The sequence below is a fragment of the Mirounga leonina genome, unplaced genomic scaffold (assembly GCF_011800145.1).
Source record: "Mirounga leonina isolate KUSES-001 unplaced genomic scaffold, KU_Mleo_1.0 Mir_174, whole genome shotgun sequence".
NCBI classification, from domain to species: Eukaryota; Metazoa; Chordata; class Mammalia; order Carnivora; family Phocidae; genus Mirounga; species Mirounga leonina.
This window is the reverse complement of record NW_023270451.1, coordinates 47,618,901-47,635,281: the sequence shown is the minus strand read 5'-3', so window position 1 is coordinate 47,635,281 and position 16,381 is coordinate 47,618,901. Positions and strand designations below refer to the sequence as shown.

Genomic DNA, 16,381 nt, shown 5'->3' with positions numbered 1-16,381 from the left:
AGAAAGAAAGAAAGAAAGAAAGAAAGAAAGAAAGAAAGAAAGAAAGAAAGAAAGAAAGAAAGAAAAGAGGAAGAAAGAAAGGGGAAAAAGCAGCGGCCTCCACAGCATCATCTCCCTCTCTATGGATTTCTCTGCTGCACTCTCAAATGAGTGGGGAAATTCAGGAGTCCACAGGCCGCAAGACAGAAGTGTGGACGGGCCTCAGAGCGGATCCCTGCCCAAACCTTCCAATAGCATGGTCAAAAGCCGAGTGTATACTGGTGCCCCCAAGTGTCTGGTGCTGGGCCAGCAACAAACCTAGACCTCAGAGCCAAAACAACCAGGGTCTTGTTTTGCATAAATGACCTGCTGTTAAGATGATCCTGTGTTGTGGGAAAAAACACTGGCCTGACAAAGGTAAAGGAGCCCCACCAACTAAGCAGTTAGAAGGGCCAAACCCTGAACCAGCCCTCCAAATTCATTATCTCATAAAATCACTCAATGCCCCTAAAACAGAAAACCAGAGGAAACTGTGGCTCAGAGAGCTTTAATAATCTGCCCATGGTCACAAAGGTGGTTAACAGTGAAGTCAGGGTTGAAACCCAGGTCTGTTTCATCCCAAAATCTCTTTCAAGTCCACCAAACTGCCTCAGAGATTCCAGTTCTTGTCCCACCTCAAATACTTTTAAAGAGTCATTGACTCTTCAGGGCTTTTTAAAATTCTTTTGTGAAATGACATAACTGAACATAATTTCTAAAACTTTCTTAAACTCCCCAAATCCATTATTCTCGGGATCTGTTCATATCTTTCTTTGCCCACCTCTCAATTTTTTTTTTTTTTTGGATGTAACATAGGATGTAAATTCTCTAGGCTAAAAAAATCCAAATCCAAGGTAATCCTAAAAGCTTCAGATATCAGACAGTCTCTATTGCTGAGTATAGCTTGGAATTGTCACTAATGTTCTCTCTAAACCTGGTCATATTTACTGGTGTGTGCTGATTATCAAATAAAAGTAAGCCATATAAAACACCAAGTGCTATAAAAATATTTAGCATGGTCTCGGGAAATTCCAATCCCTAAAATTATTTATTATTTATTCACTACAAATTATCCCCCAAAAATTGTCTAACATATATGGAATCAAATAATGAAAGATGTTTTTGCCACAACCATCATTATGATCTAGTTTCACAGCATTTTATTACTGTATCATAATCACTGAGCATATTGATATAAGGTGACAATGACTCTATTTGGAAAACTTTTATATTTAAAAAGCAAATGTTTTAAATCTTTAAATAGAAATAAGCTACCCATTTCCATCAGTTGTTTGATCAATTGTTTGGCCTTAACCAAAGCATGGTTATTTCAAAAAGAAAGCAAGTAACACTTCTACAATCTATTTTCCTTAATAAAAGGTACATTTTATTTCATTATTGATGTACAATTTTAATTAAAACTCCAAGTCCACATTTTGCTTTTTAAATGACAGATATTTTCATTAGCTAACAAGAAGTTAGCCCATTGCCACAATCCTCCTGAAATAATGTGTGTGATGAAGAATAATTAAGGTAGCAAGGGCAAAAGGTTACTTAAGACTTTACTATGGTGTGAGCTTAAATTATAGGTTTTAAACAAGATGTAAGGACCAATGCGCATTTAAAAAAAAGTGCAATTTTAATGGAATGCAGAACAAATTAACTTTTTAACATTTAATAATACCCAATTGCATAATGGGATTTTGTAAGTGCTACAGGGAGCAGAAAATAAAAGTAACACTGCAAGGTATGCTTGTTAACTACTTCAAGCTAAAGGCATTATTGGCCTACTAAATGCTGTAGTAAATGGACACACTGTGACATGAAAGGCTGGATTCTGCCATCTGATTGGCATGTTTTGTTTGTTGTTTCTTTTTAAAAGAGAGGAAAAGATCAAAAACCTTCAAGGAATTTTGTTAGCATGTTCTCAGAATTTCTTCTCAATACTTCCCTAGGCTGGGAAAAGTTTCTCCTGCAGGGTTACCTTCTCCCCTATCAAGTCAACCAGAAAGGTGGCTACAAGATCCTTTTAAACCCAGCTCTCTCCACAGGGGCAGAGCCACCATAGCATTCTGGTCCTGGACCTAGGGAGCCTGCAATTCAAACTGTGCCTCTTGCCTGTAAAGCAATAACCACAGGGCATGGGGCCAGCCTTTGTTTTCATCCGATTAATTGAGCGAAAATGGTTTCAACTGTGAAAAGTCCCCCATGACCTAGCTCCAAAGCTTGACAAAAGAGGAATGGAGTATGTGCCCAAGCTTCAGAACTGAATTTCAACAAGTCACTGTGCCACACCGGCCACACACCCTGTCTCCCAAAGGAGCAGGTCAGTGACATGGTCAGTTCCTATTCCTCATAATTAGGGGTGAAAATACATCCATCATCCTTCTGCTGACCACATTTGTAATCAAAACCTGCTTAAGTACCAGAGGAACCAAAACCATGTAACTTTCAAGAGCACTAAGAGCTAATCTTAAGTTTCCTCCAAAGATGTCAGGGACTACATTCATTTATTCACTCTATAAACTCTGGGTTACCTTCCATAGGCCAGGCAATGTGCTTGACAGAGTGAACAAGACAGATGTGGTCCCTGTCTCTATAGGACCTAGAACCTAGCAGTTGCACACTGCCGTAGATAGTCTCGGTCAACTGAGCTTCACTCAAAGAGTGGAAGAGGTCAGTTTCCTAAAAAGGAAAGTGCCCAAACTCAAACAGTGAACACAGGTCAGCAGAAACACTATTTCCACCTATCTTCATTATATGCTGTCTTTTCTGTGCTTTAATCCTTTGGTGAAGCTCCTAAAGAATTTGGCTGAATGGAAGATTGGCCATTAGAAAGAGAAAATACTAAGACCTTTTCTAAAGGTTGACAGTGAAAACCCATTCTGATCAGCCAGAAAATCTCCTTTCTTATAGTCAGGCATATACTAAAACATTCTTAATCCCCACCTCTTTGACTGACTCTGCTAAACAGTTATGGAAACATCTGCCTTAGAGCCTGAATAAAACTTCAGGATCCTTCTCAAGTCAGCATTTTAGGCAGCCACCACCAACTGTTCAGAATTGGCATAGGAGATGAAAATTAGTTGCTAGTGCAATCTTAGACTGCTTTAAAAGAAAGTTTCTATACCCAATAGAAGGTTGAACTAGATGACTAAGGTCAATTGCAATGCCATAAATATAGGAATATGAAATTCTAAAAATGGGAAGTATCCAACTTGAATTAATTACAACATTCCAAAAGTGTGTTTATTGGTAGGGTATTTAAACTCATAGAAGGAATTTCCCCAATGAGACAATACTATAAATTATGTTAATGTCACAAAACAGTCCTCAAAAGACTCTTTTAGCCCATTATGTGCCAAAATGGAACTGAACCAGTATACATTTGAAATGAAAAACTAACAGAAAATAAGAGACTTATGGGGGGTTAGTATACTACTCACAATAAAAGTTTAAGATGGCGCTGTGGACTAGACTCAAGAGCTAACAACTACTTAAGCTGTTAAAATGTTGTGTCTATTACAGCTGTTGGGATGCATATCTTATTGCCCAACTAGACTAGAAACCACTTGAGGAGAGTAACCATTTCTAACACATCTTGTATCCATTCCTAACTTCCTCCCCCTTCAGTGTCCCTGATAAATATTAAGTGTAGATAAATGACAGAGTTTCCTAGTAGGAAACCTAGGATTATCAGGGAAGCAGACACCCCTACTCTTTTCTATACACCGGGAAGAAAAAAGGAACAATGAGGCAGCCGTGTCACTTTTTTGCTCACTAAAGGTAGACATTTGGCTACCTTTTCCACTGCCTCCATGTGACTTGGTATGGCCATTTATACCTGTAAGATGCTGATAAGCTATGGATTTAGAATAACATGGAAAAGTCCCCTAGACTGTCAACTCCATAATGGTGGGGACCATGACTGTCTTATGAACCACTAAGGACTTGATGACTATCTCAGTGACTTGGCACATAGTAGGTACTCAATATTTGTTGAATGAATGAAGGACTATAGTGTTTAGGCAATAGTTTTTAACAGGCCCCTGGAATTGGTACTGTATAGCATTTTGAACCCTAAAATGTACATAAATTCTCAGTCTATCATTTATTTTTCTAATTTTTATAAATGTGGGTAAAAGAACAATTTCCCTTTCTTTTTAATGTGATAAATATGAAGAAAAAAAAAGAAAGCAGCACACACTTGATAAATGGTAACTGACCCTTGGGCATAGTGTCGGGAGACACCACCAGTGAGGGAGGCTACCAAGCAGAAGGCAGGACTCACATGGAGAGGGCCGCTAGACAAACACCATTGGGGAATACAGGCCCAGTGTAGCTAGGACTTCTGATTTTTCAAGAGGAACCAGGAGTCAAATTTTTCAAAGTAAAATCTTTTAGTTTTTAATTTTGGCAACTAATACACATTTTAATAAACTGCATTAGCTAATTCTGTTTTCTGATCAAGAAGATGAAAATGATTTATTCCTTTGCTGTAACTAAAGGCAAAAGAGAGAGAAAAATGGGAGAGAGCTCTCCACTTCCTTGTAAGTGTTTAAGCAAAACTACAAAGGATCTCAAAGGCCCTTTCTAAGTTGGAAAAAACTACTAAATAGGGCAATAGTTTTCGAACGTTTAAAGAACTGAAATCCTAAGTGAAGCCCAATACCTAAAAGAAATAAAACTGAGGTCTACCAGTTGTACCTTCCACCCTTTATTCGATGGCACAAGGCATGCCAGTGAGGCCCTAGGGTTCCACTGCTGCCATTTTGGAAAACCAATGACTGTGGTGGTGGGCTTCTTGGAATGAGAGGAAAGGAGACAAAGTCTAAGGCAAATCCAAGAAGGGGATGGACTTAAGAGTCACAATCCAAAGTAAAAATATATTTTGTAAAATGTTCCATTATAAAGTGCTATGGGTAAGAGCCAAAGGCAGGAAGAAACCTGGTAAGCTAGGAAATGCAGTTTTTCCCATATTCCTTGAGTTCAGAAAGCACATGTAAAAGAAGATGCCACAACAAGGCCCAGAGACAAACTATATAAAACCACTGAGAAACTGAGACTCTGAATGGGGGTCCTATGCTTTAAGTACCACATCCAACATTAGACATGAAAGAGGAATTAGCTCATCCAAAATGTTGACAAAGATTAGGACCAAGGCCTAACCACACTACAAACGCACACACACACTACAACTAGTAGGACACTATTTTCATCTATAAAACCGGCAGAGTTCTTGTTTTTTTAATGATAATTCCCAACGTCAACAGAGAAGCCAAGAAGTGGACTTTCTCATGTGCTCCTGGGGGGAGGGACAGTAAATTGATACAACCTTTCTCAGGGGAAACATGTATTAGAAGCCTTTACAAATACACATGGACCTTGGTCCAACAATTCCACATGTGGAAATCTATGCTGAGGAAATGGTCATGAATGGACCAAGTTTTACCTCCAAAGATATTTACTGCAGCATTATTTGTAGAAATAAGATCTTCAAAGCAACCAAATTATCCAACACTAAAAAACTGGGTAAGCTGATTTTGACATAGCCACTATGTAGCATTAAATAAGATGTTATAATGCTATTTATAATGACATGAAAACTATTCTTGAGATAAAATCAAAAAACAGGACTATAAGCACATCCTTTATATAACTATCCCAATTTTTAAAATAATGCATGTATACACACAGAAAAAGAGAAAGAAGAATTTCACAAGGAATTACATTCATTTTAATTTTTGTGTTTTGCATTTGTCTGAATTTTGCAAATTTTCCACATGATAGTATTTAATGCAATCTTACCTTTTGTTCAAAAGGTACATAAAATGAAATTATTTGATTGTTTTATTTTTTTATTTCTGATTGTTTTAAAAGAGACTTTTGTAAAAATTTTGTTTGTAGATATAATTTAAAGTCATTCCACTATAAAATCCAATCAAAAGTCAATCATTGCTTGCCCCTTTTCAATCATTTTCCCTTTTCTCTCCATCTCTCCTAACAAACAGAGCCATTTGTAGGCCTGAAGAAGTCAGATAAATTCCTACTAATTGATCTAAATCCCAAAATAAGGGAAGACTGCAGGGGCACTCATGTGCTGCCTCCTTCTCAGTCCACTCTGAGAAGTTGGGTTTGGTTTGGTTTGGTTTGGATTTTAATTCACTGTAAGCAAGGGGCCAGTGGCCAGCCCCTGTCTTTATCTATTTGTGACAGTATTCTATATGTGTTTCCATATGCAACACTTTGCTCTCTTCAATTGGACTGGGCAGTCTTCTAGCACAGGACTATGTAGACACATTCTTTTGCAGTTTCCCTCTAAGGTGCTCTGCAAATAGTGATCCTGACATACCTACTAGGGAAGATACCGTTAAGGAAAAATTAAAACTCCCCTTGCACATTCTATGCTGCTGGTGGCACTATCTACTCACAAAATTAGCAATTACCTGGTCATTTAGATTAAATCCTTAAAAATGTGCCTATTCTTTGAGCTAGTAATTACTCTAATGGAAGTCTATCCTAAGAAAACAAATTTTTATTTAGAAAAAAAAAGGAATTCAAAACAAAAAATTAAACTCAACCTAAGTTTTACTAAGGGAATGACTAACTAAATCATCATTCACGGTCCCAGTGGACTCTCCATCTTGACAAAGCTGAAAGTTTTAATGGCTGACAGTAGAGGTGAGCCTGTAAGATTTCTCAGGCACGAAGAGTTGTAGGAATGCCTGATTCTCCATCCCTTTACTGTTGAAACATATTGTATCTGGACCTGTACTTGTTTGGAGGCTAAAGGAACTATCATTTAGCTCATAACCTAGTCTTGACTATGAGCAGTCCAGAAGAACTAATTCATAGTAAAAAATAAACTGACTCTTTTTCTAGGTCCTAGGTATCCAATTATTTCCTAACAGCCCCTATTAAACTATATCAAACATTGCAGCCATCAGCTTTATGGAAAATAATTTACTTTACGGAAAATAATTTTTATTTTAAGAAGAAAAGCCAAAATCAAGGAGATGCTATCAAACTAGAAATTAAAATTTGGAAAAATGAAGTACCTCATCAGAATCTGTGATTCAGGCTCATGAAAAACACATTTAAAAAAGAACTGTAGGGGCGCCTCGGTGGCTCAGTCATTAAGCATCTGTCTTCAGCTCAGGTCATGATCCCAGGGTTCTGGGATCGAGCCCCGCATTGGGCTCCCTGCTCGGCGGGAAGCCTGCTTCTCCCTCTCCCGCTCCCCCTGCTTGTGTTCCCTCTCTCGCTGTGTCTCTCTCTGTCAAATAAATAAATAAAATCTTTAAAAAAAAAAAAAAAAAGAACTGTAAACCTAATTGGAATGTAAAAAATAATTTACCTCAAATGACATACAGCATAAACCTTTCAAACACTTGTAACTTAACACCCAAAAGATGATAGAGCCTATTCTTGTTCCAAGATGATAATTGCTTTTTAAGTACAAAGAGATCATAAAAATTCCAGTGACAAAACAGAATCCTGAAACAATTCAAATCACAGCAAAGGAGGATTAGGAGCATTGCCCATTGTACCTGCAATGACTGCTCAACTCCAGGAGTAGGAATGATAAACATAGGTCTAAATATGTAAGTTGTAAAGTGCATATCTCATTAGCAAAATAATATCCTGGTCCCAGAGGAAATTTTTGGCAGAGACATAGGCATGCCTTCAGAAGCTCCCTGAAGAAATGCCAACTACCTCTGGGGCAAGACCACTGAGTTCAAGAAATAGTATGTTGAGCCCTACTATGTACCACACCAGGCTCTGTGCTAGGCAATGGGGCCCAAGAGTGAACAACATTAGATCTGGTAGTTACTTTTATCCTGGAAACAGACTAAAAACAGATGGAAAATCCACTTCAACTGAAATGTACAGTACTTATCTGCTAAATAAGTAAGAAAAATGACATGGAAGCATGGCTACAAATTTTTTCTAACATGATGGGTCCTAGTACAAAAACTACACTAAAATAATCTGTTGTTGAGTTATTATAGCTCCTATTAGTCATTGTTAATATCAACTAAAATGATTTTCATCTGATAATACATTTTAATTTAAAAATTATATATGATGCATCTGCTCATATCTCATAGCAACGCTGTATCTTTTTGAATATTTATCATCTTTAATGGCAAAAGACTAGACTAAAAGGTAATGTTTGTCTACCTCTAAATTATCATCACTATAAGAAGGTCATGCTCCTTGAGGTTAGCAACCATATCATAAACACCTTTATATACCTCTTCCAATCACAAAGAAACTCATACATAGTAGTTGCTCAATAAATATTTGAGCGAGTAAACTACTAAATGGAATCTTTTAATCCCTGAATTTCAATGATCAAATATCCTATTCTTTCTTAAGTTTTTTTTTTAACTATTTCCAAATATTTTGACACGCCACATTAAACATTTGTAGTCTGGAGAACACTTTTAAGACTTAAGAATCACCACAAAATACATTTCCTAGGCTGAATCTAAAGGAGTTATATTAAGCACACATATAAGTTTATATGAAAAGCAGTAAGAAATATTCCATTTTTGTGTTGTTTCTTGAAATCTGATCAAAATACAAGTTTAAATTTAAACGTATAGGAAAAAAGAATAAATTGACTTATTTCAAGAAGACAGTTTTGCAAAGTTGTAAAACCGGTTCCATAGAACCTAAGATTTCATCTCTCGTTAAGGAACCTAACAAGGTTTGTGGACAAGCAACAGTGTTGAAACCTTGTCAAGAAATATCTTAAATATTAAAAAACTATGTCAACCCTTGTTCTGTTCATGACTAAACTTGATACAATCGAGAAAAATTAGTTTCGGATGTGGGATACTTCAGGGATTTGAAGTAGTTTGCTAAATAGGAAGCTAAATCCAATTACTTTTCTGTAGATTCGGCATCTTCAACTGAAAACCAATATTCCAATTAACATTAGACAAATATCCAAGCTTATCCACATGTTCCAGGCATCCTTTTTGGCTAACAAGTAGACTCCACTTCTGTATTTAATTATTCCCTTATGTATACATAGGGCCTGCATTATACTTGAGGTATATAAGGCAAAAAAGGGGGGGGGGCGGATTTTAAACTCTTCTGTGGTTCACTTCTATATATGCACAACCCAAATTTAACCTCCTATATAATTTTATCTTCTTTTCTAAATTAAAAATGTGCCAACACAAGTCTTCTTTTAAATATGAGATGTTTTGAACTACCTAAATGGTACAAATGTCAAAAGCACTCTCTGTACCACTTCACTCTACTCAAAAATTACAAACAGACAAACAAAACATAGCTTCAACATCAAATATTGCCTTTAGCTTGCCTGAAGCTTAAAAGCAATTCAGATATTCTGAGCCAGATTATTTATGTACCTGGCTCCCTTACTTCAAGGGAAATTTCTGAAGTAAGAATAGCTTCAAGGAGAAAAGATTCAGTTCATTATCAATCAGTAGAAACTCTTCATAAATGGAAGAAGAAATTCTCAAGAGTGGGAAACTTGGTTAGCATAGAATATATACCTGTGGCTCTAGAGTGATATAATGTATTTCATCTTTTGTCGACTACACGAAATGTCAAATTTTATATTAATGCTATGTTACCAAAGAACACAATTTTTTCTGACTAGAACTTTACAGCAAGCAATGTTTATTTATTAAGAACCAGCAAAGACTATCATTATGGCAGTAGTGAAGTATCACACCAGGTCTAACTTAGGAAATTGCTTTCAGTTTATTTTCTAAGAGTGAAAACTTTGTAACAAACTACAAGAATGTGTGTCTGTATGCAGATGTGTGTGCAAGTATGTACATTCAGTAAAATATCAGCTATCTAGACCTTGGTAATGTCATCCATCCAAAACAATAATAAGAACTGTGAGAGAGCCTGGCTGGCTCAGTTGGTAGAGCATGTGACTCTTGATCTCGAGGTTGTAAGTTTGAGCCCCGTGTTGGATATAGAGATTATTTAAGCAAAATCTTTAAAAAAAAAAAAGAATTATGAGGGATTAGTGGAGATAGTAAGAGGAGAATATGCCTGAACTCCCAAAATAGATTCACAAGTAAAACCCATGTCCTAAAACAAATACACATAAAGCACCAACAAGTTTAGGCCTCTGCTTAGCACTCACTCTTCGTAATACATATATCAAACAAACCTAGTAACCTCTTTGCTAAACCTCTAGAACCAGTAAATTAGGAATCAGCATGGCTATTACAAATCAGGAAAAGAAAGAAACAGAAAATAGTACCCCAAAATCCAACAGAAAGAAAGAAGTCAGATTATATTTTATTTTAAGGTAGGTAAAAGAATTTTAAATAGTATTTTTGTCTAGACCATTCGCTACAGGGATGAGGAACACTTAATGGGCTTTATATGTGGAGGACCACCAGACTCAGGCTTCAGACCTGTTTTCTGCTCTATCCTCAATGCTTCCCAATGAGTCATGACCTATCAGTGGTATGTGCAATCAAATAAATGGGTTATGAACATGGTTTTTTGTATGAGGAGGTGGGATATCCTAGTTGAAATATATATTCATTGAATATGGAAATAGGTAGAGACTATCTCTGGTTAATTTTTATCGCCTATCCCCTCACAGAGCCTAACACAGGATTTTAAACATGAGTAAACACCAAAATGTCCCACAAGGGAATATATGAATCATATGGAAATCATCTGGACAGAGCACGTCAAGAGAGAAGAACAGCAGGTCAGATGGTACACATCAACATTTAAGGTAGGAGAAGGAAAAGTAGCCTATGAAGACAGCAAAGAAAAACCAGTTATAAGAATGGCTATACATTAAGATAGCCTGGGAAGCTTTCAAAAAAGTAAGATAGGCTGACAAAGTTAAACATGGTAGAGGGGCGCCTGGGTGGCTCACTCGGTTGAGCACCTGACTGGTGATTTCAGCTCAGGTCATGATCTCAGGAGAATATGCCTGAGATCAAGCCCCAGGTGGGGCTCCACACTCAGCAGGGAGTCTACTTGGGATTCTCTCTTTCCCTCTCCCTCTGCCCCTCCCCCCACTCACACAAGCACTCTCGCTCTCCCTCTAAAATAAATAAATAAATCTTTAAAAAAAAAAAAAAAAAGCATGGTAGAAAGACTGTGTGATATTATAACCAAAAAAATATTTAATGGATTTGGCAATCAGAAGGTCAGAGGCAACAGCGGCAGGGCAAAACCACGTCATCCAAAGTGATCTACAGAGTCAGTGTATTCTCTCTCATAACACTGGACTTGGCTATGGATTCCTGGATATGACACCAATAGCACACGTAACGAAAGCAAAAATAGACAAGTGGGACTACATCAAACGAAAAAGCTTCTGCACACCAAAGAAAATAATCAACAGAGTGAAAGGCAACCTACGGGATGGAAAAAAAATTCACATATTATACAAAATATATAAGAACTCCTACAATCTGATCATAAACATCTATTAGGAGGGCCATTATCAAAAGAGAAAAAAATTAATGTTGGCAAGGATGTAGAGAAATTGGAATACTTGTACACTATTCATTGGATGAAAAAATGGTACAGCCACTATGGAAAACAGTATGGAGGTTCCTCAAAAGATTTAAAATAAAACTACAATATGATCCAGCAGTCCCACTTCTGAGTATTTATCCAAAAAACCGGAAATCATTATTTCAAAGAGATTTCTGCACTCCCATTTTCATTGCAGCATTATTCACCGTAGCCAAGATATGAAAACAATCTAAATGTCTGTGAAGAGATACATGGATTAAAAAACTGTGGTATATGTATATACAATGTAATATTATTCAGCCATAAAAAAGAAGGAAATTCTTCCATTTGTGACAACAAGGATGAACTTTGAGAACATTATGCTAAGTGAAGTAAACCAATCACAGAAGAACAGTACTTCATGATTTCACTTATATGAGACATCTAAAGTAATCAAACTCATAGAAGCAGAAAGTAGAATGGTAGTTGCCAAGAGTAGAAGCAGGGTGGGGTGGGAAAGGAGAGGTCCTATGCAGTGGGTAAAGAGTTTCAGTCATGCAAAATGAAAAAGTTCTAGAGAAAAAAAAGAAAAAGAAAAAGTTCTAGAGATATGCTATATAACAATGTGCATACTGTCAATAAAACTATACTGTAAGCTTAAAAATTTGTTAATAGAGTCCATATATGGGGTTTTTTAACACAGTAAAAAAAGTGGACAGATAAATGAAATGGAAAATGAGAGAATAGAGAAAATAAAAGTAGATAGTTTCCGATGAGACAAATGTGCAGAGGGAGAAAAGAAAGAATGGATTACATGTAGAAGAGAAATACAAAGAAAAGTTGCAAGAGGCAGGTCTGTGACAGGATAAACTTCAGCATGTTTATAGGCTATAGGGAAGGAACAGAGAGGGAGAGATCAAAAATATAACAGCCAGAATAAATGATGAATAAGTTATTATTCCAGAAAATAGTGGAAAATCAAAAGGGTCAAGTGAAGAACTGATCTTGAAGAAGAGGAAGAAACCCTCACGTGCTGTTGATGGGAATATAAAATGATACAACACTGAGGAAAAAGTATACCATAAAAAGTTAAACATAAATTTACCACATAACCCTGCAATTCTACTCCCAATAATCTACCAATAATAATCCCAATAAAAACAAAACATATGTCCACATAAAGACATGCAATAAATGTTCACAGGAGCATTATTCATTTATTGGTCAAAACTGAAAACAATCCACATATCTATCAACTGATAAAAACAAAATGTAGTGGGGGTGCCTGGGTGGCTCAGTCGTTAAGCATCTGCCTTCGGCTAAGGTCAGGATCCCAGGGTCTTGGGATTGAGCCCCACATCGGGCTCCCTGCTCAGCAGGAAGCCTACTTCTCCCTCTCCCTCTCCCCCTGCTTGTGTTCCCTCTCTCGCTGTCTCTCTCTGTCAAATAAATAAATAAAATCTTTTAAAAAAAAATGTAGTGTATTCATACAATGGAATACTATTCAACAATAAAAAAGAACAAACTGCTGACACATTCTACAATATGGATGAACCTCAACAACATTATGTTAGGTAATAGAACTCAGATCCAAAAGAATACTTATTGTACAATTCTAACTATATTAAATATCCAGAAAAGGCCAACTTAGACAAGAAATAGATTCGTAGTTTCTTGGCGTTAGGGGTAGAAGAGGGGATTAAGTGTAAATGGGCACAAGGGAGCTTTTGAGGATAATGGTATGTTCTAAAACTGTATTGTAGTGATGTTTGCACAACTCAATAAATACACTAAAATTCATTACATGGTACATTACCAATGGATGAATTTTGCAGTATGCAAATTATACACCAGTAAAGTGTTGTTGTTGTTGTTGTTGTTTTTAAGAAAATAGGCTAACTTGACTGGCATGTATGTTTTGCAGAAGTGGGACTTAAAATTAGAAGGAGTTGTGTCCCATTCTTCAGAGATCTTTGAATGCCAGAGAGAGAAGTCTCAAACAGATAGACAAAGGAGATCCCCTGAAGGTCTCAGAATGGGATAGGATAAAAACAAATAAAAAATACAGATAATTACATTCGGAAGATTAGTCTTATCTAATGTGTCAGATAAGAAGCTGACACATTAGATCATAAAGACCAGGAATTGTGGGCTCCTTGAGTCCATGGCCTCAACTAGCAAGAGCTGATCCTCTTACATATTTTCACCTTGAATCACAAAGGTGGGCTAAAAGAAAGATGGCCCATGAAAATCTATCAGTTCCATGGGAAAAATGTCTCCAAGAATATGGCCTTTGAGCCCATCATTCCAACTGAGAAATCAACTAAACATGCAAATTAAGCACTGGCTAGAAGCCAGTCCTAGATGGGGTAGAGGGAGGCAAAGAATCAATATTTGGGTGGGAAGGGTGGTTGGATTTTCCTGAAATCCAATATCCTGCTATAAGAGATTTAGAAATCATATAAAAGGAAACTTAAAAACAACAATATAGGGTGGTCCATCAGGGAAAATAGTGATTTTCTGATTTTACTGATTTTACTGCAAAACATTCCACTAATGATTCCCAAGTACAGTGACAATACATCTAAATCCATTTTAAGTCCAATGTTCCTTCTGCCTCAGGAGCCATGGAGGGGCAGCAGCCATAGCTCTGCGCTACCCTACGGCCATGGGCCTCAACAAGGGCCACAAGGTGACTAAGAACATGAGCAAGCAGCAGCTGGTGCCTCACTGAGCACACCAAGTTCCAAGCTCGTGTGGGACATGATCTGAGAGGTGTACGACTTCACCCCATAGGAGCAGTGTGCCATGGGGTTGGCTCAAGGTCTCCAAGGACAAGTGCACCCTAAGTTCATCAAGAAAAAAGTGGGGACACACATCTGTGCCAAGAGGAAGAGAGAGGAGATGAGCAATGTCCTGACAGTCATGAGGAAAGCAGCAACCAAGAAGGACTGAACTCTTCCCCTCTGTATGTAATTAAGCTTTTTTGGAACTTGATAAAAATAAAAAATAAAAATAAAGTCCAATGTTCAAAATTCATTTCTTTTAATTAGATTAAATCACTTTTACCTATTACTACCTTGTTCCTGAATACACAGTTGAGTCTCACAAAATACCTTTTTAAAAATATATCACCTCAATTTATCTTTGGTTACATTTCATACTTTCAAACAACACTCAGGGCACTATTAGCCCTCTGGATATAAATATACAGGGAAACATAACAGTATTTATATAACTACTTAGCTGTTCATAGATAATCCCTTAAAGATCATACATCTTTTTATTTTGTTAAGTAATATCATAAAATAATCTCTTTAGCTTTGTTTTCCTTAACCGAGAGAAAGAAAGAAAGTGGGGGAAGGGAAGGAAGGTAAAGAGGAGGGTTATGAGGATGGTGATCATTGTTAATTCACAATTCAAACCATTCAGAACTCCATTTACAGAAAACTAATACAAAAGGAATAATTGTGCTAGATAGGATTAAACAGGAAGATAGATAACATAAATGAAAGAAAACTCATATAATTACAGATAATTAGAGGCCACTTATATATTTTTTCTCTCATCACTAATACAAAAAGATAAGATTTTCATTTCCTTATAATGGGTTCATTAATAGTTTTATTGTAATATTAGAAACATCTTGTTTCTGAGTATCTCAAAGGACTAATTTTTTTAAAAGATCAAACAACAAATAGAAAGAAATTTTAGCAGAAAAGGGTACCCCTGATTACTTTTGGTTTAGAATACTTTATATCAGACAGATGATCAAATTTCTGAAGTTGAAAAATTTGCCAAAATAAAATCCTAATACTGAATGTACAATCTAAGTAGGTATTCACACTAATATTAGCAAACAGAAAAACCAACTATCAATTGAAGAACATGCAGATAAAGAAGTATGCATTCGGTTCATAAAAAAAAAAAAAAATGACCCAGGGAGGTAAAGCATACCAGATGGATATTAAAAGTAGAATGTTTTTATATACAAATAGGTCTGTTTTCCCCTTGATTTATGTATAACCCCCATTAACGTCAATTAGCGTTACATACATAAATCGAAGGAAGCATAACTCCAATGCCATAATACTACTCTGCACTTGTATATCTTGTTTGAAAATTAATTCAGTTTCAAAAAGCCCTGTTACTTAGATCACTATCATTAGCGTTCACCAAATAAATGTTGACTGGCCAAAAAACACACCCCAGGCTTACACTAAATGACCCTAAAGGCCCATTTGTTTCTGAAATTCTGAATTGATGGAAATTTAAGATTCTAAGTCCATTGCCTTAACCATTATGCAGATACAATAAATATTTATTGAAATTTTTACTAGAAGATAAGCACCATGCTGGATGCTGCTCAGACAGGTTCTAAGGTGTCCAAAGATAAAAGTGAAGAAGCCAAGTGACATACCCAAAGTCAAAGAAACATAAAGAGCTGGAACCAGGACCCAAGTCTGTTGACACAAAATTTGATGCTTTTATTTTTCTTTTTTTTTGTAACAATACCTGAAGGCATGGTTTATGTGAGCAAAGTTTCCTGGTAGTCCCCCAATCATCTAAGAGTGCTTCCCACCGCCTGCTATTCACAACCAGTGAGTGAAAATCATTGCATCAATGATTGTCTTATCAAGAGCTATAATTTAAAGGTATTAAGGAGGGGTGGCTGGTGGGCTCAGTTGGTTGAGCGGTTGTGCTCCGCTCTTGATTTCACCTCAGGTCATGATCTCAGGGTCAGGAGATGGAGCCCAGCATAGGCTCTGCACTGAGTGGGGAGTCTGAGATTCTTTCCCTCTGCCCCTCCCCCTGCTAGCATGATCTCTCTCTCTCTCTCCCTCTCTCTCTCTTTCAAATAAATAAATAAATC

The 16,381-nt window shown here is 36.7% G+C and overlaps 1 protein-coding gene and 1 pseudogene across 7 annotated transcripts in view; one reads left to right on the top strand and one right to left on the bottom strand.

Annotated features, from left to right (window-relative positions):
• LOC118021245 overlaps positions 1–14,463 on the top strand; it is a 25,293-nt pseudogene extending 10,830 nt beyond the window's left edge.
• BBS9 (Bardet-Biedl syndrome 9) overlaps positions 1–16,381 on the bottom strand; it is a 453,139-nt gene that overhangs the window by 189,694 nt on the left and 247,064 nt on the right. The window lies entirely within an intron of this gene.